General features: G+C 48.7%; 1 protein-coding gene and 1 long non-coding RNA gene across 3 annotated transcripts in view; one reads left to right on the top strand and one right to left on the bottom strand.

Annotated features, from left to right (window-relative positions):
- Positions 1-13,746, bottom strand: part of PKNOX2 (PBX/knotted 1 homeobox 2) — a 640,658-nt gene extending 626,912 nt beyond the window's left edge. For both annotated transcript variants that reach the window (XM_075073480.1, XM_032767003.2), the window contains exon 1: positions 13,691-13,746. The gene's annotated coding sequence lies outside the window, so the exon portion shown is untranslated. The remainder of the gene's footprint in view (positions 1-13,690) is intronic.
- On the top strand, positions 11,098-25,048 carry LOC142047895 (uncharacterized). Its single transcript, XR_012657199.1, has 3 exons — positions 11,098-11,294; positions 23,196-23,334; positions 24,734-25,048. It is a non-coding gene; the product is annotated as an uncharacterized LOC142047895 (long non-coding RNA).
- The last annotated feature ends 696 nt before the right edge of the window (positions 25,049-25,744 follow it).

Raw genomic sequence — 25,744 nt, forward strand, 5'->3', positions numbered from 1 at the left:
TCTAGGCTCCTAACTGGCTCACAGAACTTTTGTCGCCTCCCCATCAACTCTGACCAGGAAATGCTGTCACCATAGTAATGATGCACTCGTTTTATATTTTATTTATGTACTGTAAGTGGAATGAGCTATTAGAGTCTGGCATGGTATAAAAGACAAAAAAAGACTCAGGAAAAAATTAGAGTCCCAGCTTATTTCTTTGTGCTCCTAGATGTTCTTACTCCCAAGAGCAACCTTTCATGGTATTTCTGTTCATCTGAACTTTTGCTCCTTCTATGAAAAAAGAAAGCAATTCCAAAGTTGTTAGATACTGTATTATCAATTCACCTGTCTAGGCAGGAAATTGCCATCACATGGGCACAGCCTGCCAGACACCCTAAGGAGAATGGCTTTAGCAGGCTCAGCCATAAAGGCTCAGGACAGAGTTTGGAGTCAAAAGGTGGTGAAACTACACACAAAAGTACGGCTTTATCTAACCTGTGCATTTCCCATCCTCTTACAAATCTGAAACATGGAAGTTGTTTAAACAAGACATCAGGAGGCTGGAGGCATTTCATGTGCATTGCCAGAAGCGATCGTTGGGCATAAGATCGTTTGATTTTATCAGTCATAGGGATCGATTATTGAGAATTAGCCTCGAGAGGAGTAACATCATCATTGGTCACTGCCGACTAGCACTGTTGGTCAGATAGCCCACTTCAGCAATATAACCTGGCACACTGAGTCCTGAGGACCACACTTGGGGTCAGCAATGGACATTGTCTGCCCATGGACTAGCAGCAGCCATGTGGGCATCTGCAATTAACTGCACTGCACCAGAACAGCAACAATCCTACGGCTCTTTTAGATGCCTGGAATAAAGCTGTGCAATGTGGTCATGGACTTTCGGCACTGACAACTTTCCTGGTCTAAGTGTATTGTTGTTGTTGTATATTTTTCTAGATATTCCAGCACTGCAGGGGTAAGTGTCAGTCTGGTTTTATGACCAGCTGGGGCAATGCTGAATTAGACAATTATCAGTACTGTGCATCCATGTAAAAATAAAACCCAATCTTTATTCAGCTGAAAAGCAGTCCCAACTGTATAGGCATTAGTTCACACCATTCTGAAACTTACCACATACACCCTGAACTCTGTCTACATGAAAATAATACATTAACTATTAGGAGCAGCAAACATCCAGAAAAGGCCAATGGTAAATGCAATCACGCAGGGAAAATATCACCAGAGACTCAGTCTGTACCTTATGAGACTGCTCCTTCTCCCACAATGGTCCATGGCAATATTTCCACTGACTTTCCAGGTGCAGAGCCAGCCCTGAAGACAGTCCCCTTTGGACAGGTGTTAGTGCTCCACTACCCAATGTTCAAATAAAAGGCTGCTAGGTCTCTCTAAAATCTAAAATGCTGCTGCTATCTTTTTGGGACAAAAATCCCCATGTGTAACAACTCTTTAGAGTCCATTCCTGCCATCCTTACTCACATGGAGCAGCATTGTATCTTCAGCCCCAAGTACTCCGCTCGATTGCAATGGGCCTATAACAGAGGAAGGGTGTAATCAGGTCCTTCATAATTGTATCCAGCCTACTCTATTGTTCAGTAAAACTGTAACAACATTAGAAACTGGGGAGAGGGCAAATGAAACACTGGGAACAGGAGAACCAGATGCCTCCAAGTTAGAATAGTGGTTTAGCACCTGACAATTTATATTGCAGTGCACAATTGCCACCAAGGGTTTAGGACAGAAGTAAGAACAAAGCTAACAACTAACTCAATCAAATTACCTGGTCATTACTGCCTGTTTTCCTGCAGATGCCTTCAGCTTAAGTTTTGCCATGGAGCAGAGTGCACTGAAATAAAGCAATCAAGTTGTAATCCCAATCATCAGCCATGGGTAAATCTAAGGGAGCCTCACATAACAGCTTGTATTTCCCATGGAATGGTAACTGGTGGGATATCATCATAATTTCACTTCATGTTTCGTGACATTCCAAGAGAAAAAGAGAATTCCTCTGCCCATCAGACAAAAAGAAACGGCTCCATTTCAGAGACTTATGAACTCCTATTTAAAGAAAGTTCCTCCAAATCTGCATAGGATGGAAAGGGCAAAATACAGCTCTCTTGCTGCCAGTCACCCCACCATTGCACCTAGAAATCACTGAGCAATCAGAAAGTTCACTGGAAAGGCAAGGAAAGCACAGGAGTGTGGAGATGCCAATACACTTGGCTGTTTTGGGCTTGTAACTCACTCAGAGCTATTAATGGTAAGTGAACTTCTCCTAATACAAACTGAACCAAACAGACAGGGCCGGTGCTATCATTTAGGCCAACTAGGTGGTTGCCTAGGGCGCCAAGATTTGGGGGCGCCAAAAAGCAGTGCCACCCCTAATTTTTTTAAAGCCTTTTCAGTGGCCACTGCGCTGGAAGGGAGAGGGAGTCTGTGCTGCCGCCGGCAGCCCTGGGGTTCCCCTGGGTCAGTGAGCCGCCGGCAGCTCGGGGATTCCACCATGCAGTCACTGCTTCACTTCTCCCGCCTCCCAGGCTTGCGGCGCCAATCAGATGAAATTCAATGTTAATAAATGTAAATAAATGCACACTGGAAAACATAATCCCAACTATACATATAAAATGATGGGGTCTAAATTGGCTGTTACCACTTAAGAAATAGATCTGGGAGTCATTGTGGACAGTTCTCCAAAAATATCCACTCAGTGAGCAGCAACAGTCAAAACAGTAAATAATGTAGGAAATCATTAAGAAAAGGATAAATAATAAGACAGAAAATATCACATTGCCTCCATATAAATCCATAGTACGCCCACATCTTGAATACTGCTTGCAGATGTGGTCGCCCCATATCAAAAAAGATATATTGAAATTGGAAAAGGTTCAGAAAAGGGCAACAAAAAATGATTAGGGGATATGGGAACAATTGATAAGACTGGGACTTTTTAGCTTGGAAAAGAGATGACTAAGGCGGGATATGAGAGAGGTCTATAAAATCATAACTGGTGGGAGAAAGTAAATAAGGAATTGTTATTTACTCATTCTCATAACACAAGAACTAGGGGTCACTAAATGAAATTAATAGGCAGCAGGTTTAAAACAAACAAAAGGAAGGGTTTTTTTCCAATGCAGTCTACCTTTGGACCTCCTTGCCAGAGGATGTTGTGAAGGCCAAGACTATAACAGGGTTCAAAAAAGAACTAGATAAGTTCATGGAGGATAGGTCCATCAATGGCTATTCGCCAGGATGGTCAGGGATGGTGTCCCTAGCCTCTGTTTGCCAGAAGCTGGGAATGGGTGACTGAGGATGGATCACTTGATGATTACCTGTTCTGTTCATTCCCTCTGGGCACCTGGCATTGGCCACTGTCGGAAGACAAGATACTGGGGTAGATGGACCTCTGGCCATACTGAGTCAGACTTTCTTATATACTGAATCACTAGCTGTCCCTCAATTTCCCATCCAAGTACAAATCAGACTCAACCCTGCTTAGTATTGCAGATCTGTGGAATGTGCTTGATAATAAAGGGCTATGTCATGCCTCTGCTTGCCCTAAGGGCTGCTAAACTCCTTCCAGATGATAGCCTTTCAAAAAGGCCAATCTCACCCAGTAGAGCTGCACTCCAGAATTACACAGTCATTGTTCAGCCAAAAGCCACTCCTACATTTGGGACTAAATTTAAGTGGCTTTTGTTAATTCAGGGTACTTTTCTCTGCTCTCAGAACACACGCTAGCCTCCAAAAATGATTTTCTTAAACGTGAGACTTCCTCACAGAGATTGTTACTTAATAAGGAAATGCATTATCTGAAGCATATTTATGTTTGTGCTCAGAGACTGCTGTGTCTAGATAACGTTATAGATCATCCCATAATAGATTATCCCTGACATTCTTTGCAAAAATGTCCACTACTGGCCAATACTGCTCACTGATATGGTGGCCTATACCGGAGTATGTAAGGGGGGCAACGGTTTGTATACCTAGGGTTGGCAGATCTTGCACAGTGAGACACTTAAGCAGTGTACTGCCCCATAAATGTTTTTAAATTCAATAATTAGCATGATTGCTTCCAAGCAATCAGGAATTTAATTTCTTCCAAATATGGAATTTTAGAGACTTCTATATTGCACCATTATGCAGTAAGAGTGGTAGGAGTTGGTGGCACATATCAGGAATGTCAGAGTGAGAAGCATCTCAAACTTGCGATCTACATTCACTCACATAAGAGGTCACACCTGTGTATGGCATGAAACAAGGTAAGTGTCATAACAATCCAAAACTAGGAGTCACTAAATGATATGAATAGGCAGGTTTAAAACAAACAAAAGGAAGGTTTTTTTCCCATACAACGCACAGTTAACCTGTGAAACTCCTTGCCAGAGGATGTTGTGAAGGCCAAGACTATAACAAGGTTCAAAAATGAACTAGATAAGTTCATGAAGGATAGGTCCACCAATGACTATTCATCAGGATGGGCAGGGATGGTGTCCCTAGCCTCTGTTTACCAGCAGCTGGAAATGGGCGACAGGGGACGGATCACTTGAATGATTACCTGTTTTGTTCATTCCCTCTGAGGCACTTAGTCCTGTCATGAATGCAGGGGGCTAGACTAGATGACCTCTCAAGGTCCCTTCCAGTTCTATGATTCTATGAAAAAGGATGACACATCTGCAACCCCACCCTGAGTTTTGGACAGGCAGTTTCCCTCTGAGGCTCACTTCCATACCAGTTTTAGAGAGTTAAAAGAAAACTGGAATCAGTTTGTTCATCCAACAGAGGTGAAGGCTTGAGAGATGACTGCATATTTCTCAGTCTATTCATGCTTTGTTTCTTTGGAAATTTCATAGGGCCGAGCTGACATAATTGGAAACAATCTTCCTTTCCATGAGCAATAGCGAAGGAAGAATCTGCCTGCATGTTACAAATGAAAGTACTATCGTCAAGGTATAGAGGGGTGCATTCACCTCTCACAAGCACCCCCTGGCCAAGTGCTTGTGCCTGCACTCTCTGTTTCTGGTGGATCTTCGGTAACTCAGGCCTCTAGCTGAGTCACTCAGTCTGTATGTGTGATAAAATCAAACTCCTTCCAGGATATACGTCCAACAGGTGGCCTACTTCAGCACCTTTAGTAAGGTCCATCGATCTGCAACCCTATCTGTGGGCTTTCTCCTCAGTCAGTCCAGCAGGGCCTATCACAGTACCCTAGTTCAAACTGTCTTTCACCCCCTTCTGAGCTCTTTCAAGTTGTCCCTGCTATTTATGCAGGCCCAGCCCTTGTGTGTGATCACCACCCCCAGAGCCCCCTCCCGGGAGACTCTTCACCACATTGGGCCTTTCTGGCACCAGCTCTTCAGCTGGGCCACTAAAAGAGTTCAGTTCCTCTTCTGGGGTATATCAAAGTCTAGGCCACTTTCCCAGTGGCTTTCCCTTTACTCCAGGTCCCAGCCCAGAGACTCTACACATAGCAGCCATCCACCATGTCCCTTTAAATAAACTGCATCGTTCCTACAATTCCCTGGACCATTTCCCCATGGCTCCAGCACATTCGTCACCCATCCCTCTGGGCCCTGTCCTGCTGGAGTGCCAGCAGCCAGCCAGGCACACTACCCACTCTCCTCCAGCTCTAACAAGGAATTGAATACAGTCTGGCCCCTGCAGCTCTTCTTCTATTAGCCTGCTAGGTTCTGATTGGCTGCATCACACACAGCCACTGTAGGTTGCTTGGAGGGCCTCTCTACTGCCCTTTACTGGGGAAGGGTGTGGCAGGGCCTCAAGGCCTCAGCAAGGGGCCTCCAGACCTAGTCCACCCCATCACACAAGGCCACACATAACCAGCAATAGTATTGATTTGCACTCTGCTGCCTGCGGTGTCTGGTGCTGAACTCTGTGGCTAACTGAAAGTTCTGCAGCTGCACAAAACGGCGCAAGCTTTCTAAACCACTGAATTAGACTTCAATGTCTAACACGCATGGCGGTCTGCTGTACTATTTGCTATTTAATTCAGTGCCATGTCCAGCTGGTAATGCTAAGCCATTTCTTTCATTTCAACACTGAGAGCTCAGTTTATGGTAGAAGTCAAGGTTGCAGCACTTAGGGAAGGATTTATGTAGCCACTAGGAGGAAGCTCTCTTTCTACCAGAGAGTTCAGCAGCTTGAATGGTCAAGACTGTTGTCCATAGGGGAGAGGCTGTCAATGAGAAAGGAGCCTCTCCTCTCCTTCCCACTGGCTATGGAGGACAGTAGTGATGTGTTGGCTCCTAGCCACTCATTCTCTCCCTCTGGCAGGGTAGAAGTCCCTGTGGATCTTTCTCCACAGGGCTTCCTCCATCCTCTGCTGTGACTTCCTAATTCCTCCCACAGGTCAGTTATCTCAAAATGTGACTGAATGAGGAGCAATGGTGAGGTCAGCACTCTGCAGTCACTGCTAATGCCTTAGCTCGCTCTGGCAGAGCTGGGGGGAGGGAAAATGGGTCCTGTGAGCTCAGGCAGACCACTGACCAACAAGCTTCTTATAATCTGCCCAGCAGAGAGAGGACATCACATTGCAGGGCAAGGAAAAAAACTTTCTGTAGATCCCTATGCAGAGTGGCTACAGGATCACAAGCAGCACTGAGCCCTGTTTATCCCTGTTCATTGCTGTAGGGATGTGCAGCACTCTGGAGAGGGTCACAAACCTGCAGGATGCTCTTGAGAGCTGCACGTTGTAGTTGGACTTCTAAATGAGCTGGTAAATGTGAAGTGCATTTAGCCAGAGTGCTTCTTCCTGCCTGCCCAGATGCAGATGCTGCTCCAGCCAAAGTTGGCATTAATTTCTGCTCAAAGTTTTTTATTCTACTTTTCATGATGGTATAATGCCTCACAGTGTTATATTTTATGGTCCCACCCACTTGTGATCAATCCTCATCTCTGTTTTGGCAGTCTCCCACCGCAAACCTGTGCACACTGCACCAGCAGAGCTGAATGTGCTGTGGAAGTTGATGCCACACCCTTAACCAGGCAAGTGACACCAAGGTTTAAAAATCTGTAATGTGGGGGTCAGTTAATGACAACGGTAATTTCTCATGATTTTTCCTGGTAACTGCATTGCTAAGTGAGAGGCCAGTACAGCAGCCCAACAAGAGACTAAAAAGGAAAACCTCTAACCTGAATCAGCTAATAAAATAAAATGATAATAAAAAAAAAGAACAACAAGGTCTAAAATCTGCTATCTAAAAAAGAGCGTCTAACTGTGTAATCAATATTAAAGCAAGTTAGAAGCTTCTGCTTGGCTACCTGAGTGAAAAATTATGTGAGTTCTAAAAAGCTGCCAGTCCTCACTTTTCAGCTCAGTGATGCCAATGGGAATTCATTTTAGTGTTCAACACATTTCACCCACTGGGGCCAAAACTCACTCCAGGGCAATCCCTGCAGGCTGCTCATGTGCTCTGTGGGGAGCACTTTGGAAAGTCAGCACCTGTGTTCAAAACTGCAGAAAAGGGTCAGACAGGTGGCAGATCTGGGTGCAGTGGAAGCCAGGGAAAAACATCCCTTGCCCCTCTGTGATGGGGGTGTACGTGCCCCACACTGGAGACAAAGGGGATAAACCCACACTCTGGGCAGAGGAAGCCACCCCCCTCGCTCCTGCCAGGCATGCTCCAACTTGAGCAGGGATAGCCCAGCTCAGTCTGGGCTGACCATTGAGGTGGAAGGATGCCCATTGCAGATGCCTATCTGGCAGCTGCTGGAGCCCGAGACCAGGGAGGCCAAACCTGCCAGGGTCTGGACAGACACTTGGCTACTGGTGGACACCCAGGGGACATTGGAACTGCTGGGAGCTTCACAGGTCAGAGCCCCAGGAGACCACGCCACTGGAAGACATGGTAGGAAGTAACCTGGGAGACTAGACAAGGATTCAGTTGGAGGACTGGGAACTAAGTCAGTGTTTTGGTCGGATCCCTGCTGACCAAGAAGTGAGTACACTCACTGCTGACAGGGCCCTGGGCTGGGACCTGGTGGAGTAACGAGGGCCTCTGTCTCCCTACCCTAGCTACTCTTCCCCCTCCCCTACCAGGTGGTGGCCCATCCCCTCACTGGCCATCAGGCTGCATCACCCTATGAGAGAGGGCAGCCGTATGGACTCTGGCAGTTGAGCCACACAGCCTTGTAAGGGAGGGCAACTGTATTGATTCTGGCCACTAGACCAACTGCCCTGAGGCTAAAGGTGGTCAGGTGGACTTGGGCCACAGGGTTTCAACGCCCTTTTCCCCCCTCAAAGGGGGACAAGGTATACTTGCCCCATGACACCCTCCTGCTACTAAAAACTCATATGAAGAGGTTTCCAGCTCATGGAAGCCCGACAGCCTTCCGCTTTAAAGAGCTCAATTTTCAGAGGGCAGGTAATTCTGCCCTTTCTGAAATGCCAGCACCTTTAACACAACCCAAGTCAGGGGCCCAGAATTGCTGATTATTGGAATATCTTGGCCTGGGGGCTCCTGGAGCTCCTTGACACCATGTGCTAAAGCTGCCCATACTGATGCTACCAGTTCCACAACGAATATCTTTTAAAACGAGACTTTAATCAACTAAACTTCAAACCTGAGCGCTGGATCTCAGCCTTGGGAGTTCAGTGAAATGGGTCATTTCCTACTCCTTCTTCCTGATTTTATGCTATTAAGAGGAAAAGTCACCATAAAACCAGGTGAATCTCCCTTTAGCATGTCATTATCCAGAAACTCTTTGTCCAAATCACCTCAATGTACGCAATTGTTTTGTGCGTCAGCATACTAATTCTGAGGCCAATTTGACATTGTGATTTTTAAGAGAATAGGGGAAAAAAAGAGTCAGACTCTGGCTCATAATGAAAATCAAACTGCAACCTTAACTGTGCAATGCCTGCTGTCACCCCACAATGAGTCTCACACACTCACTAGTGTTATTTAATGCAGGGAATCCCCTTTTAAAGTCAACTGTAAAAATAGTAAAAAGTAAAACCTACTGGTCAGACAAATGTAAGGAGGCAGTTCAAACTAATGACTAGAGAATAAAGCATGTTCAATAAGGCCAGAAAGTGAAACTGAATATGTGACTATGTGCAAATAGATAAACAATTTAAAGGTCTCTGATTCATATGTTAAAGCCAGCTCTGGGGTCACAACCCCCTCTAATTAAAAACAAAATCACAAAAAGTCCCACTGAAATGTGCTTTATACTGGCACCAGCCATTTCAGAACTTGCTATTGCAGTACTTTTAAAATCAATTTTATTATTTACAACAGCAAAGCTGTTCCACCCCACATTTAAAATATATTCCGACTCTCACAAGACTTGTAAGAGACAGCTGCCTTCCCCCCACATTCCAGCCAAAAATAATAACAGAACAGAGCTGTTTGGAGGAGACTTAATCTAATCTTCATTGCTTCAGTTTTAAAATATCCTGCTTGGTTTAGGGTTTCTTGTTACATGGAGGGATGTGTTTTTAGTGAGACAGATCTTAGCTGAAAGGCCCTTCATAGAAGCTTCATGTAACTAGAAACCATGGAAGGCCAACTCTGCTGCAACCTAAACAAAAGCCTCCAGGAGACATAGCTTTAAGCAAACTGCACTGAAGTTGAACTTTTACAACCGTTAGTGTTAATGCCACTGGGGTTTTGTTTAATTTAAACTCTGCACCAAGCCTGGATCTCAGCTACTCCAGAGTCTCTCTGGTATAATCTAAAATACAAAAAAAAAAAAAAAACAAAAAAAAAAAACTCTAGTTACTCTGGATTTGCCCTGGTGGAAAGGGGACCAGACTCTGGTGCTAATACTTGAAGCCAGTGTTTTCTAGGCCTTCAGCTAGATAACCTAATGCAATGACACACTTAGTAAGAAAGGACTCTCAGTCCTCCGTATGAAACAGAACACAAGGGGATAGTGAAAGCAAAATGCAAGGGGCTCCTCTGCACCACTTGTGAAAACTCAGGATTGAAGAAGGTCTGAAGTGGGACTTCAGAAACAGCACCAGAGCAGTAAATCCAGTTCTTCCAGAGATTTCCACAAATGCTTCCCATTCACACTTGCTAACACAGTTTGCAGGCAAAAGGGCAAGATTTTAAATATTGCATCATTATAATATTCTAGGTCAATTCAACTGGTATGTAACATACCGAATAAGCCCCATGATCAACACAGTTGTGAATCCAGGGCTAGCACCTAAACCAACCATCATTCGTAATTACCTGCCAAGGGCCCTGTGTGCACAGAATTGTCAAATCGATTTTAAAAGGTTCATTTCAAAACGGAATCCAGAGAGTCTGGAGCTGAGGTCCTTAGCCTCAGCACTGCCAGAACAATGGAAACAGGGCACCAGCACTCAAAGAGTGGTCCTGTAGCCCGTCGCTGGCCCTGTCTCACACTCAGGCTCTCTCCTGTACACAAGGTGACATATTTTGACAACTCTGCTCTCAGCAAAGCACCGCAGCCCCTCACAAGGTTCAATTCGCAGGAAGCCAGCAAAACGCGCTTGAGCAAGCCAGGCAAAGGGCAAGTCTATCAGTGGGTTTGATTTTGCTGGACTTTCCATATTCCTTTTCCTGTCGTCCTCCAGTCCCTCTTCCTTCTCCCTGGAACCTGCTCTGCATTTAATTTAATCCACACACTTTCCATCCTGTCCCAGGCACATCCCTTCTGGCTGTGAACCTCCAGCCACTGCATCGCTCACTTAAACCTCTCTCAGCAGCCCCGTGCATCACAGCGTGGAAAAGAAATCGCTACTGCACTGCTGCTGGGCCCCTTTCACTTGAGACACAGCCCGAGAGGGTCATTCAAAAACCCAGGCTAGGCTGAAATATGGGGGAGACAAAGCTTCTGAGAAGCAGAAAGCTGTTTTGAAAAGGCAAAGGTGTGTTTAGCAGAAGGAGACTTGATTTCATCTGTTCTCGCCTTAGCCCCGTTTGAGGAAGATGATTCTTCTCAGCCCACATAGATTAGTAAAACCGAAGCCATGATTAAAGTTTAATGTATCCCCCCCCCCCCCAGTCACGTTGTTTGTTCGCTCTTGGCGTTCCCTAGGCGGACACCACAACTGAACTGCCCTCTCTCCCCTTTGGTCCTAAGCACTTTCAAACCCAACGCGTAGGCTCCAGCGCGTATTGGCCCGGAACGGGCACAGCACCAGACGGGACGCACTCCGTGCCAAAGCCGGCACAGTCCCACCCTCTCCTGAGGGCCGCGGAAGTTATCACGCCTGTCGGATCTGCTACTCTCAGGACGGAGGTTCTCCCGATCCCATCACTGGCTCACACCTGATGTGTTGGGACATTCCCCGCAGGCGGGTCAGTTACAGCCAAACACCGCGTGGGCAGGCCTCGCACTCACCGAGTAACCAGCTGGGGTGGGTGTGATAGGCGGGCAAGGCCAGCAGCCGCTTCCCGTGCCAGGGGACGGGCCGATCCGTGCAGCCGAGCGCTCCTGTACGAAGAGCAGGCTCCGAATAATCCCCTGACTGGCGCGTTTCTGGGGGAGCCGGCAGCGGGCGCGGACACTAGGCCGAGCTTTGCCCTCACTCACCCGGGAGAATGTGATCGGGCCAGGGCGCTCGCCCTTCCCGCACTAACGCGGCTGCTGCCCGGGGATTTCACTCACCCTTCGGTTTTGCGGCGCGCACCCCGGGCCAAGCCAGACAGCGGCCGGGACGAAGCTCCCAGCTGCACGCCAAGGGCTCCGGGTCCCTCCCCACCGAGCCGGCGCAGCGGGCACAGCGGGGTCCGGGGAGGGCACAGCGGGCAGCCACAGCCGCTGGTCCACAGCGCGTAGCGCCAGCCTGGCTCAGCTCAGCACAGCTGGAGCCGAGAGCCCCAAGCCACACGGGCCGGACTGCGAGCCGCGCCCGGCGGAGCTTCCTCCTCTCGCCCACACAGAGACCAGCGTCCCCGCAGGGCACGGCCCGGGCCCCCGTCTGGGCCGCCGAGCACCCAGCCCGCAGCAGCCCGGCAAGAGGCGCTGCTCCCCGCCTGCTCCGTTCACACGGCGCCCCAAGCACTGCCACCCCCATGCCCGGGGCTCAGCACAGCGCCCGCCGGCGGGATCGGCCCCGCGGTGCCGGGGCAGCTAGCAGGAGGCTCGCCAAGGGAGACCATCGCAGTGGAGCGCCGGAGCTCCCCGGCCAGCCCCTACACGCGGCGCTAACCAGCCCGGCTCCCGCGGGCTTTGGCGTGCAGCGAGCCCGGAGCAGCCGCCGTGCGGGCGAGTCCAGATCTCCCTGCCCGCCGCACTGCTGAGCCCCGGGCTTCGGCCGCAGCGATTATCCTCGGCTCCCGGCCCCGTTCTGGGCAGCCTCGCCCGCTGGAGCCAGGAGCCTGCTGCTGGGGCTGGTCCGGGCAGCGCCCGGTGCCCTTCCCTCCGGTGAGTGAGCGGGGCTAACGGGGCCGGCCCCGGGGCGCGGGTGACTAAGGCAGCAGAGCGGAGCCGCGGGCAGCCGAGAGGCGCCAGCCTGGGGGCTGCCCGGTCTGCAGCGAGCAGCGGCTGAGCCGCCCGGGGAGAACAGCGGACTCGGCCCAGTTCTTGTCCGGTCCCCGGGCTCTCCCCTCCCGGACCGCACTAACCCTTGGAGGCCGCCGGCCAGGAGCTCCGGATCCGCAGCCCATCGCAGTGGGGTAATACTGGGAGCACAGCGCGGCGGGGCTGCCCCGAAACCCTCCCCTCAGCCCGCTCCCGCAACCCGCACAAACTCCACACCCCCGGGCTCAGCGCTGCGGCTCCGGGCAGCCCGTCCTCCCTTGCCCGGTTCCCAGGCCAGGGTTCGGAGCTGCACCTCCCGCAGCCTGCTCTCGGCATGCCCAGCCGGCCCCCAGCACCGCCACTCCCCAGCCTGACCAGCGAAGGGAGCCGGGCCCCACGCCGCAGCCTGCCCAGCTGCCGGCAACGAAACCCGGCCCGGAGCTTCCTGCAGCCAGGGGGAGGGAGTCAAGCGCAGAAACAGCCGGTCCTGCCCTCTGCCCCTCAGCCAGCGACCGCTCCTGCCCCGCACCCCCTGCCTCTCCGCACCCCCTGCAACTCCAGCCCTCTCCGACCCCGCACCCCCTGCCCCTCCCGCACCCCCTGTCCTCCAGCGACTCCGCACCCCCTGCAACTCCAGCCACCTCCGACCCCGCACCCCCTGTCCTCCAGCGACTCCGCACCCCCTGCAACTCCAGCCACCTCCGAACCCCGCACCACCTGCCCTCCACCGCTCACTGACCCCGCACCCCCTGCTCCTCCAGCCCCCACCGACCCCGCACCCCCTGCCCCTCCCGCACCCCCTGTCCTCCAGCGACTCCGCACCCCCTGCAACTCCAGCCACCTCCGAACCCCGCACCACCTGCCCTCCACCGCTCACTGACCCCGCACCCCCTGCTCCTCCAGCCCCCACCGTCCCCGCACCCCCGGCCTTTCCAGCCCCCTCCGATCCCGGACCCCCTGTCCAGCACCGCTCACCTACGCCGCCGCACCCCCTGCCCCTTGAGCCCCGGCCCGACCTCGCACTCCCTGCCCCCCGCCAGACCGCACCCGTCTTCTGCCCCCGCCAGCCCCACACGCGGGGTTACCCATCACCGCCCCCCGCCCGTGCCTGCCCTGCAGCGCCTCTGCCCAGCCTCGCAGCGCGGCCGGCTCCCTCGCTAGCATCCCCTGCCCGCAGCCCGGTCTCTGCCCGCCCCTGGGTGCGCGCTGGCCGCGCTGAATGACAGCTTACCTGCACGCCAATCTTCATCACACTGACACCGGCCGGGCCGCGCAGCCTATACTCACCGCCCGCCGCCGCGCGTCACGGCCCCGCCCCCGCGCCGGCTCCCGCCTGGCTCCCTCTAGCGGGCCGGCCTGGGGCCGCGGGCTCCGAGCAGGGCCCGATCGGCCCCATCCCGAGCCAGCGCGTTGCAGGGACACTGGGCTGAGCCGGGCCAGCCCGGTCCCTCTTGTCCCGGGGCTTTCAGCTTCCCGCATTCCCCGGCCGCGTTGGGATCCCCCCCAGGGGTGGGACTGGAAAACGCGGTAGCAGCAGGGCAGTGCGGTGCTAGGGGCTCAAGCTCCCCCGAGCCTTTCAAAGGGGATTTTAAAAATCTCCTCCCGACCCCTAGATGTGGGTAAGCGGGAACCATGGGTACAGCGAGGGAACCGAACTGTAAACTCTGGATATAATGGAAAACCACAGGCGCTGGAACTCTGGGTCCAGCACCCCCTGGCTTGAAGTGGTTTCCATCATATCCAGGGGTTACAGTTTGGTTCCATGGCTCTCAGCACCCCCACTGTACACATTGTTCCAAGGCCCGGCCCTGATGGAAACCACTTTAAGCAAGGCTGTGTAGCTGCACCCCTAGTTGTAAATGCTTCCTCTCCCCCACCCTAGATTTCAGGTTTGACCCTATCCCCCCCACTCCCCTTCGCTTTACTGACAGGAAGTGCATTATTTTGCACTCTGCTGCATGCAAAATCATATATTGGAATTGTAAAAGAGAGATCAGTCTGTTAAAAACTACAGAAGGGAGAAGTTAAATTATCTCTTCTGCCCTTCCTTTAAACAAAATTATTGCAGGATTTGCTCCTCCAAGAAGCAACAAAAATAGATAAACTACAGAGTTTTATTCACAGGTCAAAGGTGTTAATTTCAGAAGTGTTACTGATTGTTTGTGAAGTCTATGAAATAGAGAGAGAGTTATTTTTAAAACAGTAACAAAACTGACACAAATCCAGCCTAAAGTGATGCAGAGGTTGCAATAGGCATGATTTTTAATAAATACAAAATCCCCTCTCCCCTCCTTAGTAGTGCTGACTGAATAATAATATCTATCGCATTATTTATTTGAACGATTTTGCAGCTTTTAGTTAAATTATTTAACAAATATTTGTTTCCCACTATTTACCCAGGCCTGGTAAATATCAAAGAAGAAATACTGCTCTTGGCTACAAATGCATGAACTTCTTAGACTTCAGTGTGGATTGCATGTCCATAGAATTTGACCCCTGTATCTACAGAGGGCATGAGTGCCTTACACTTGGGATAGTCATTTATGCTTCTTCTGCAAAGTAGATGTAAAACTGCCACCAACAAGGATCTGCGGAAGATTCTGATTTGGTTAGTTGTTTTGTACAGGTGCGAGTGACTGCACAAGATTCCAGGCAAGAAGTCAGGGCTTAGGTAGCTTTTTCTATATTTTTATGTGGCATTGAAAGATTGTTAGCATACCTTGAATTTGGACAGACTGCAAAAGATTGTTTTGATTCCACTTCCCCCCAGCTCTTTTTAGAAAATGTAAATGTTTCTCTCAGGATTTTCTATGATATGCCAATATAGAACCAGAAATTTGAGATCCTCTGAAAAGTAAAGCATTGAGTCCTCTTTTCATTAATATAAAACTAAACTACTTTGTCTACCTGAGGAATATAGTTCTAAATTAATTTCCGGTGCTATTTTTTTCTAAACCAGCAGTCAAAGAAGAAAATGATAAAACCAGCATCCAAAGAAAGGTACAGTATACACAGGGTATACACAGGGTATGACTACAGTGCAGTTAAACACCCCTTGCTGACTTGTCAACTGACTCAAGCTTCTGCTGTGGGGTTATAAAATTGCAGCGTAGACAGCCTGAATGCAAGCTCTAAGCCCTTCCTCTCACAACATCTTCTCCTCACACAAATCCCCACTTTGTATTTTTGTCTGGCTCACCTTAATTGTGGCTTGATCTTTCATTTCTTGTACCCAAAACTCACATTGATTTTAATGGGAGTTTTTCAGGTACAAAATGCTTTGTTCTGATGCTCACACTTTCAGTGCTCGTTTCTTCTCCAACTTGAAATATTAGGAATATGATCCCTTTTTGTGATGGGTCCAGCATTTTGTACCTGAAAAACTCCCATTAAAATCAATGTGAGGTTTGGGTACAAGAAATGAAGGATCAAGCCACAATTGAGGTGAGTCAGAGATGACAGATCAATGAAGCATTTATTTGTATGGGAAATTGTCAAAAAACAGGTTTGATCACTTGTGCTCACGGAACTGTTTTTTCCTCATTTGTTTTCAGTAGGTATAGTATCAGACAACATAAATTATATACAGTAACTCCTCACTTAAAGTCATCCTGGTTAGTGTTGTTTCGTCGTTACGTTGCTGATCAATTAGGGAACATGCTCATTTAAAGTTGTGCAATGCTCCCTTATAACATTGTTTGTCAGCCACCTGCTTTGTCCACTGCTTGCAGCCCATTACAGCTAACTGGTGGGGGCTTGGAACCAGGGTGGACTGGCAGCTGCCCGCTCCCCTAAGTTCCCTGTGCAGCAGCCACCCAGCAGGCTACCAGTTGCCAGCAGTTCAGCTATTCCTCCCCCATTGCCATGTGTTGCTCCTGATATCTGCCTTGGAGCTGCTCCCAGGAGCCTCCTGCTTGCTGTGCAGGGGAGGGGGAAAGAGAAGGGCTAATGTCAGGGTGTCCCCTTTCCCCCTACTCCTGCCCCCCAATTATCCCTTCTCCCTATAGAGCAGGGTGGGGACAGGACAGGGCTCAGGAGAGAAAGCTTGCTGGCCGCAGCTGCTGTCTCAACTTCCTGATCTTTTTAAAGACAATGTACTTAGAGTGATGTCAACATACTTAAAGGGGCAATGAGCATCAATCTCTCTATCCCACACACAGACTGTGTCTCTCTGTCTGCCATGCTGTCTCCCCTCCCTCCATTCATGATGCCTTGTTGCGTGTGAGGCTACATTAACAACGTGTTAACCCTTGGGGGCTCAGCCAAATGCTAGTTCATCATTTAGCAGTAAGGCATTCCCTGGGCGATATCCCACCCTCTTCCACCCTCTAACTTCACCACCTCAACCAAGCTTCACAATCATCATTGCTGTGTACAGTATTAAATTGTTTGTTTAAAACTTATACTTTGTCATTTTTTGTCTGGTGAAAAAAATTTCCCTGGAACCTACCCCCCCCCCCCACCCCATTTACATTCATTCTTATGGGGAAATTGGATTCACTTAGTATCGTTTCATTTAAAGTTGCATTTTTCAGGAACATAATTACAATGTTAAGCGAGTAGTTACTGTATTCTCAAATAGTTCAGAAGGATTGCAGGCAGAGCTAGAAGTTGCCTATAAATTAAGGTTGCCTCACACCTTCCATTGTAAGAACCTTTTTCAGTTGCTTTTAACTTTGCCAAATTTTAACCATTCAGGCTGCAATGTTCCTCATATAGAAAAAAAGTTTTAGCTAAAATGGTTCAACTGTTTGCAGGAATGATGTGAGGGAAGAATACAGTGTTTTGGCCATGTTACAAAGTCTTGAAGCCATTTAGATGCCACATGAGAGAATTCCCTTTAAAAAATAAACATAGGAAATTATATTAAAAGGACATTAAGGATGCAAAGTCAAACACTCAGGATGTAGGAAATGCAAAATTAAAGTTGCCTGTGCAACTTTAATTCAGCTCCCTTGCGCACATGCATTATGATTCAGTCTTTAATTCCATGATCTCAGAGTATATTTTCCAGTCAGTGTACAAGATGGGCAGTGCTCTGGGAGCAAATCAGGGTTGGATAGTCAAGGAGGCTGTTGTTTATAGGACCTCTGGCCAAAGGTGCTGACTTACCAAGTGACCGGGGGTGCTGTGCCCCAGGCCTTGCCCCCACTCTACCGCTTCCTCCATGCCCCTACCCCGGCTACAAGAGAAGTCAATAGGAGCTGGGCTTTGAACATATAAAGTGCTAAGTACTCTGAAGAATAAGGTCGAGGGTGTCTCATGTTGGGCACCTAAAATTACTGGATATTTTTCACAATTTTGGTCTCAATCTCTCTGTGACTCAGTTACCCATCTGTAAAATGGGGTACTATCACCTTTCTTCACAAGGGGGTTGAGAAGATAATTTATTAATGTTGATGAAGCACTCATATCAGTGATAAATCTCACAAAAATCCCAAGAGGATATTGATTTTGCAATCAGTGCAAGGTTTGATTGGTGTGCAGTAAGTAAGTCCTGGGGCCACAGATTGAAAGATGAGGATAAAATGACTGAATGACTACTCATTTAGTGAGCACTGTCCATTCTGTGCATTGAATGAGGCAGGCATCCTGTGGGAAAAACATTATGTGATTCTATAATTAAAAACTGTACCATAATGCATGTGCACAGGGGGACCAAATTAAGGTTGCACAGGCAAACTGAATTCCGGTATTTGTTAACTTCTGAGTGTTTGACTTTGGAAACCTCAGCATTCTTTTACCATAGATTTTTGCGCATACTTATATATAAACTAGCGGCCCTCCCTGCCCCAGATCAAGTAACAATATTAATGATTTGGGCTCAATAAAACATTCCCTATGCACTTGCAAACACCATATTATATCTCAGGGCTGTCAAATGGTTTTTAAAAAATCATTATTAATCACAAGATTTAAAAAATTGTTGCAATTAATTGCAGTTTTAACCACACCATTAAACAATAAAACAATACCAATTTCAATTTATTATAAATGTTTTTGGATGTTTTTCTACATTTTCAAATATATTGATTTCAATTACAAACAGAATACAAAGGGTACAGTACTCACTTTATATTATTATTTTATTACAAATATTTGTACTGTAAAAAAGCTAAAGAAAAGATAGTGTTTTTCAATTCACCTGATATGAGTACTGTAGTGCAATCTTTATTGTGAAAGTACAACTTACAAATGTAGAATTATTTTTTTTGGGGGGGGGGCTGCCAATTAATAGCAGTTAATGCAAATGATTAACGCAAAACAAATTAATGCATTATTTTTCAACAAGTGTTAATTGCACGCTTCTGTTTTGAGCCTCTTAACTTACTGTACTTCATCGCTTGGCGGACATTGGAACAGTCCTACTGTATTCTCACGATCTGGAGTGATTATCAGAAAAAGTTAATGGAGCAAAGCAGCAAAAGTTCAGGTCTTTTGAATGGGAAGTCTATTTTTAAAAAACTTATGGATGGTTCTCTGGATAAAAAGATGATTTTCTGGTAGCTATTGCAAGGTTGAGCTCCAGTACCATCGATGTAGTTCAAGTCTGCAGTAGCACCTATGCGCTAAACATGCTTTCACCTCCAGTTCTTGTGCTACAGGTAACCCACCAGCAGCAAATGAATCCCACCAGCTGCAACAGAGTACGCTTACAGAGTTTCAGGATCACTTCAGGCCAATGGATCAAACAAAGTACAACAGGTTAACCAATGCCATTGCTAAGTGGATCGCTATCACTGCAGACCACTCAACATTGTAAATGACAGAGGACTAAGAGATGTTATTCAAACTGCATCTTCCAATCAGTCATATACTTTGCTCTCTGAAGGAGTATTGCATCAGGACCTATATTACAATGAGAAGACTACAAAGTTGGAGCTTCTGAAAAATGCACTAACTGTTGCTTTGAATGGTGATCACTGGACATCCATTAGCCATCACAGCTATCCTGGAGTCACAGCACACCTGATCGCTGCTGAACGGACACTGCAGTTGTTTGCTTTCACAGTAAACACATAAAACTGTGATTAATCGCAACTATTTTAAAAATCTAGTTAATTTGTTTTTCATTATTTGCTTGTGTTAACTGTGATTAATTTACAGCCCTAACTATATAGAGAGGGAGAGAGAAAGAAAGAACAACACTGACAACTGGAAAAGTTGTATTCCTGGTGTGCTGGACCACTGTGATCCCTTCATGGAACACCAGCATTGTGCACAGACCCCTGGTCAGAGTTGTGGGGGGGGGGGCTTAGCGAGATCCTCCATTACAAAATATGAAGAAGATGAAATAGGCTGGGAGCCTTGAGATCAGGAGCCAAGGCCTGACCTACTCAAAACAGTTAAGTCAACACAAGACAGCTTACATTGACTTAACTGTGTATGTATCTACATTTCATCTACAGCTCTGGCTGCTGTAACTTCCCCAATACGCTGTCTTAATAACACCACATCCCTGAGTGGTGTAGAGTCAAGATCAACATAGTTAAGTCAATGCATTGTCAGTGTAGACTTACATCAACTGTTAGTGGTCTCCAGGAGGTGTCCCCACCCTGAGTGTTCTGGTCTGACCCAGTATGGCCGTTCTTATGTTCAGTAAATTTAAAAAATATGGATTGGATGAATGGACTATAAGGTGGATAGAAAACCAGCTAGATTGTTGGACTCAACGGGTAGTGATCAATGGCTCAATGTCTAGTTGGCAGCGGTATCAAGTGGAGGGCCCAGGGGTTGGTCCTGAGGCCGGTTTTGTTCAACATCTTTATTAATGATCTGGATGATGGGATTAATTGCACCCTCAGCAAATTCGCAGATGACACTAAACTTGGGGGAAAAGTAGATATGCTGGAGGGTAGGGATAGGGTCCAGAGTGACCTAGACAAATTGGAGGATTTGGCCAAAAGAAATCTGATGAGGTTCAACAAGGACAAGTGCAGAGTCCTGCACTTAGGACGGAAGAAACTCATGCATCGCTACAGGCTGGGGACCAACTGGCTAAGCAGCAGTTCTGCAGAAAAGGACCTGGGGATTACAGTGGATGAGAAGCTGGATATGAGTCAGCAGTGTGCCCTTGTTGCCAGGAAGGCTAACAGCATATTAAGCTGTATTAATAGGAGCATTGCCAGCAGATTGAGGGAAGTGATTATTCCGCTCTATTTGGCACTGGTGAGGCCACACGTGGAGTATTGTGTCCAGTTTTGGTCCCCCCACTACAGAAAGGATGTGGACAAATTGGAGAGAGTCCAACGGAGGGCAATGAAAATGATTAGGTGGCTGGAGCACGTGACTTTCGAGAAGAGGCTGAGGGAACTGGGGTTATTTAGTCTGCTGAAGAGAAGAATGAGGCGGGATTTGATAGCAGCCTTCAACTACCTGAAGGGGGGTTCCAAAGAGGATGGAGCTAGGCTGTTCTCAGTGGTGGCAGATGACAGAAGAAGAAGCAGTTGTCTCAGGTTGCAGTGGGGGAGGTCTAGGTTGGCTATTAGGAAACACTATTTCACTAGGAGGGTGGTGAAACGCTGGACTGGATTACCTAGGGAGGTGGTGGAATCTCCTTACTTAGAAGTTTTTAAGGCCCAGCTTGACAAAGCTTTAGTTGGGATGATTTAGTTGGTGCTGGTCCTGCTTTGAGCAGGGGGTTGGACTAGGTGACCTCTTGAGGTCTCTTCCAACCCTAATATTCTCTGATTCTATCCTATGATTCTATGAAAGGGGTAGTTATTCGGAACTCCCCTCCTTAGGCAGCTACCCCAGGAAGTGGGACTGAGGCCACTAGTCTCCCTTAGGTGTCAGCATGGCAGGGATAGGTGAGGGGCATCTGCTATAAGGGCAGGACAGGGTCAGCGGGTGGAATTCTTCCTCCACAGCGTGAGCCTGCTCTTCAGAAGCACCGGCAGCTCCATCAGCTTCTGCCACAGCTGCATTTGCTGCTGTTGTGGCTCATGATGCCTGGCACTTGGCCTGCGGCTGAAGGTGGGCTCCATGCTGTCACATAGGAGCTGTATCTTGCTGGAACTCACAACCATCCTGCAGCCCTCTGGCCATTCCTGGCCTCCCACACAGCCCTTTGGATGCCTCTGCAGAGCAGAGCGAGCGCCATGCTCCCTGCTGTCACTCACTGCTCTGGGCGCTCCCTTGCCCTCTGGCAGCATGCTCCTCCATGCTGCGCATAGCACCCCCTGACCACAGTGCCCTGGACAGTTGCTCACATTGCCCATCTGCAGAGCCAGTCCTTGTGGTATGAAACTCAGGGGGCAGGTGCCCCTACAGCCCTCCCTAAATGGCACCCCTGGAGGAGGAGTATGGGGGATAGGCATCCAGGGGATCCAGATGTGTGGTGAGCCAGGACATGTTTTGGACTCCATCTCAGTTCAGCCAGTCCCTGCAGTCCAGCATTATACAGGGGAAAGAACCACTAGTATATATGCTGTTTGCTTTGAAATTACAGGGATGGAAACCCCAAAGTAGCAGGGCACCTCTGTTGATTTACTCTTTTTTACTTATGCTAGCAGCATAGGTGGTGGGTATAATCAGCCAGGGCAGGCTAAGCATCCCCTAGCATAGCTGCGGATGCCGGATGCTGTTTGTGGAGTTTGCACAGGAAGTTTTTCTTGTTATTATGCAGGTTCTGGGGTGGCTAAGGAGGTGGTACGATATACTTAGCTTCTTGGGTTCATCAGTAATCTCCCTGGACTCCAGGGCATGTCAAAAGCTCAGGTTCTTTGAGAAGAAATGAGCTTTTCCTGTGGGGCGGCTTGGGGTCACAGAAGCAGAGGCATGGCATGGCTGGGGGCCCTCTGGCTGACCCGGGGCTCCTCTGGCTGCAGGAGGTGGGGAGGCTCAAGGATCCAGCTGGCCTGGGGGTCCTCTGACCATGGGGATGGAGGGGAGTTCAGGGCTCCAGCTGAGGAGGGGGCTCAGGGCTTCTCCATGGGAGGGGGCTACTGTTGCAGGGAGGGCCTCAGGCAGAAGGGGTGAGGCCGGGGGGACAATTTTCCATGCCGCTCTGCAATTACTTCAGTGGGAACCATTGCAGCACGCAAGCTAGTCACATACAGTCCCAGATGGCAGCCAGTCGCCTGCAGGAGGTGTTCCCTTTCAGCCGCCATTATCTCACTTGTGAAGGTATCAGCTAAAATCACCACCGCCTGTGGATAACGGTGCCAATATTCAATTCAGTTGCCCTATACATACTCATGCCCCTGATCTACCCCCACCATTTCCCCCATTCGCTCCCTGCCCCAGGGCTCTATTCACCATGGCTGGTGCTGTGAGTGCTCCTGTGCAGTATAGATCCCAAGATGAAATGAGACTGTAGTGCTTACAACTTGTGTGGATCAAGGGGAGTGAGTTCAGTATCCTAAGTTTAGATTTATCTTGAATACACTGAACTCTGTGTATTGTATCTTCAGCAGCCGTAAATGTGGCCTTGAGGGAGTCTCCATCCACACCAGTGGAATGGCTGAGCCAGAAAAGGAAGGAGAAAGAGGACTCAGGATGATATGTCCCAACAGATCCTGCAAGCTTCCACTGCTTCAGGTAATGAGCAGAGGACTTGGAGGATCACCCTTGCAGACAACATGGACAGAGACAGAGCAGAGAGGAGAAAGGCATAGGAAAAGGAGAAGGATGTGCAGCAGGATATGCTTGCACATCTCAGGCAGGAGACAGACATGCTGCAGACTCTGGTGGACCTGCAGGTTCAACAATCCCATGCTAACCTCTCTCTTCAGCCCATAGAGACCTGCATATCAGGACCTCCCAACACCCCTGCAACATTCCCCATGGCATCAGGTGTTGCTGAACTACCCCTACACCTCCACTTCTGGGACATTAAAGACAGTCTCAGCTTCACATGTCTTTCACAGATCAGTGTATATGTATCTGAAATGGAAATGATTGTTCTTTCCCCTTCGTAAGTTTTTTCCCCCTCTAATTTATTAAGTTATAAATGTTTTTCTATTTGCATTGTTATGCAATAAAAGTCTGGTTTTAGAAATATAATTCTTCTTTATTAGTTCACAACATATGCTGGGTGGTGCTGGCATCATTCACAGACAATTTTAATACGTGCATTGGTAATGTTATATTACCACACACACAGCACTCACCAAAGGGTTCATACAGGGCTTCAAAAGAGCAAGGACAGGTTGAATACAGTACAGCAATACCTTCTACTCTGACTTACAATTACAATGGTCTTTCAAAGCCTCGCTGAGTTGTATAGCTCTCCACTGAGCTCTTCTTATAGCTGCTGATCTGACTGCTCAAAATTAGCAGACTGCTGTTCCACCTCCACCATGGAAGTTTCCCCCCTTTGCTTCACAGATATTATGGAGGACACAGCAGGTAGCTATAACCATTGGAATTTTTTTCCCCACTGAGGTCCAGTCTCATGAGTAGAAAGCGTCACGACCAGTCAAATGACCAAAGGCACATTCAAGTGTCATTCTGCACCTGCTCAGCCTGTAGCTGAAGTGCATTTTGGTGCTGTTGAGATGGCTGGTGTGCGGCTTCATAAGCCATGAGAGCAAGGGGTAGGCTGAGTCTCCCACGATAACTACTGGAATTTCAATATCGGGAAAGAAAGTCCCTGCCTGCAGCTTTCTAAACAGTCCTATGTTCTTAAAGATGCGTGTGTCATGCACCTTCCCTGACTGGCCTACACTGATGTCAGTAAAGCATCCCTGGAAATCCACCAGCACTTGCATTACCATAGAAAAGTAGCCCTTTCTGTTGATATACTCAGTGGCAAGATGGTCTAGTGTGAAAATTGGGATGTGCATGGCATCTATTGCCCCACCACAGTTCGGGAACCTCATTGCTGCAAACCATCCATTATGTCCTGCACACTGCCCAGAGTCTCAGTCCTTCATAGCAGCAGGCGATTAATAGCCCTGCACACTTGCATAACAACAGCCCCTGTGGTGGATTTCCCAACTCTAATTGACTCCCAACAGATCAGTAATAATCTGGTGTTGCAAGTTTCCACAGTGTGATCAACACTTGTTTCTTCACTGTCAGTGCAGCTCTCAGTCTGGTGTCCCTGCGCTGGAGGGCTGGGGGGAGTCTGGTGCACAGATCCAGGAATGTGGCCTTGTTCATCTGAAAGTTCTGCAGCCACTGTTCATCATCACAAACCTGTATGATGATGCGATCCCACCGGTCAGTGCTTGTTTCTTGGGCTCACAACTGGCACTCTACTGTCTGAAGCTGCTCTGTGAATGCCACCAACCACTCTGATTTGTTCCTTTTTATGTCCCACAGCAAGCTAGCCTTCAGAGAATCATCACGTTCCCTGTGGCTCCTCCTGTGGCTCTGCAAATACTGGAGGATCGGGTGGCCCGTGCACGCAACACTCATCACAATAGTGCAGAGCTGTGCAAGATCCATGCTTCTGTCTCAGACGGCAGTCAGTGAGGAGGGACATTCAGGTTTGTGCAGGTGATTTTTAAAAGGACACAAAATATCATGGGATGCAGATGAAATTATGAGACAGAGAACAATGCATTGTAGGAAGTTGAACCCATGCTACCAGACACCCTGTGAAATTTGTTTCAGCCCCACGAAGCATTGCAAAACCTTCCTGTAGCGAGGTAACCACCCACTCCAGCCTGGAAGGGGTTGGAAAAACCCTGTAGAGGGCTCGGGCTGGGCAAGGTAAAACCCTGGCTGATTGGGGAAAGTGGCTGCAGCTGGGGCCACACCCCAACCTGAGCAACAGAGCTGTATAAGAAGGCGAAAGAAGCCAGAAGGATCAGTTTTCCTCCGCCTGTAGTCTAGAGGGAGAAGCACCTGGCTGTGGGGAGCTAGAGACAGGGCACCTGAGTGGAGCAGGGCTGTGGAAAGGCAGAGAGCTGGGAAGCTCCATCCTGGAAAGCCCCAGGCCGCAGCCTAGCACAAGGCCAACAGGTACCGGGGGTTGCAGAGGACAGGCCAGGGGTAGCCCAAGGCAGCAGGTCCAAACCCAACCTTGCCAGTGATGAGTAGGCTGATACTGCAGTCTGCCCCAGGGCATGGGGGCTAGATGATGACTGGCAGTAGCCTGATACTGAGGCGAGGTGGGGCTAGTGGGTGGGGGTTTCCTGGGGAGGGGAGACCCTGAGAGAAAGGAGTTACTGCCAGGGGGCAGCACCCCAGCTAACAGGGCACCGGAGTCCAGAGAGGGACACAGGGGCCAGAGGACAGGTGGATCACCGACCTGCAGAGGGCGCTACAGAGCTGGAAAGTGCTAATTCCTAGAAGTCGCCAGCAGGAGGTGCCGCAGGGGTGAGTCTACACT

The sequence above is a fragment of the Chelonoidis abingdonii genome, chromosome 18 (genome assembly GCF_003597395.2).
Source record: "Chelonoidis abingdonii isolate Lonesome George chromosome 18, CheloAbing_2.0, whole genome shotgun sequence".
NCBI classification, from domain to species: domain Eukaryota; kingdom Metazoa; phylum Chordata; order Testudines; family Testudinidae; genus Chelonoidis; species Chelonoidis abingdonii.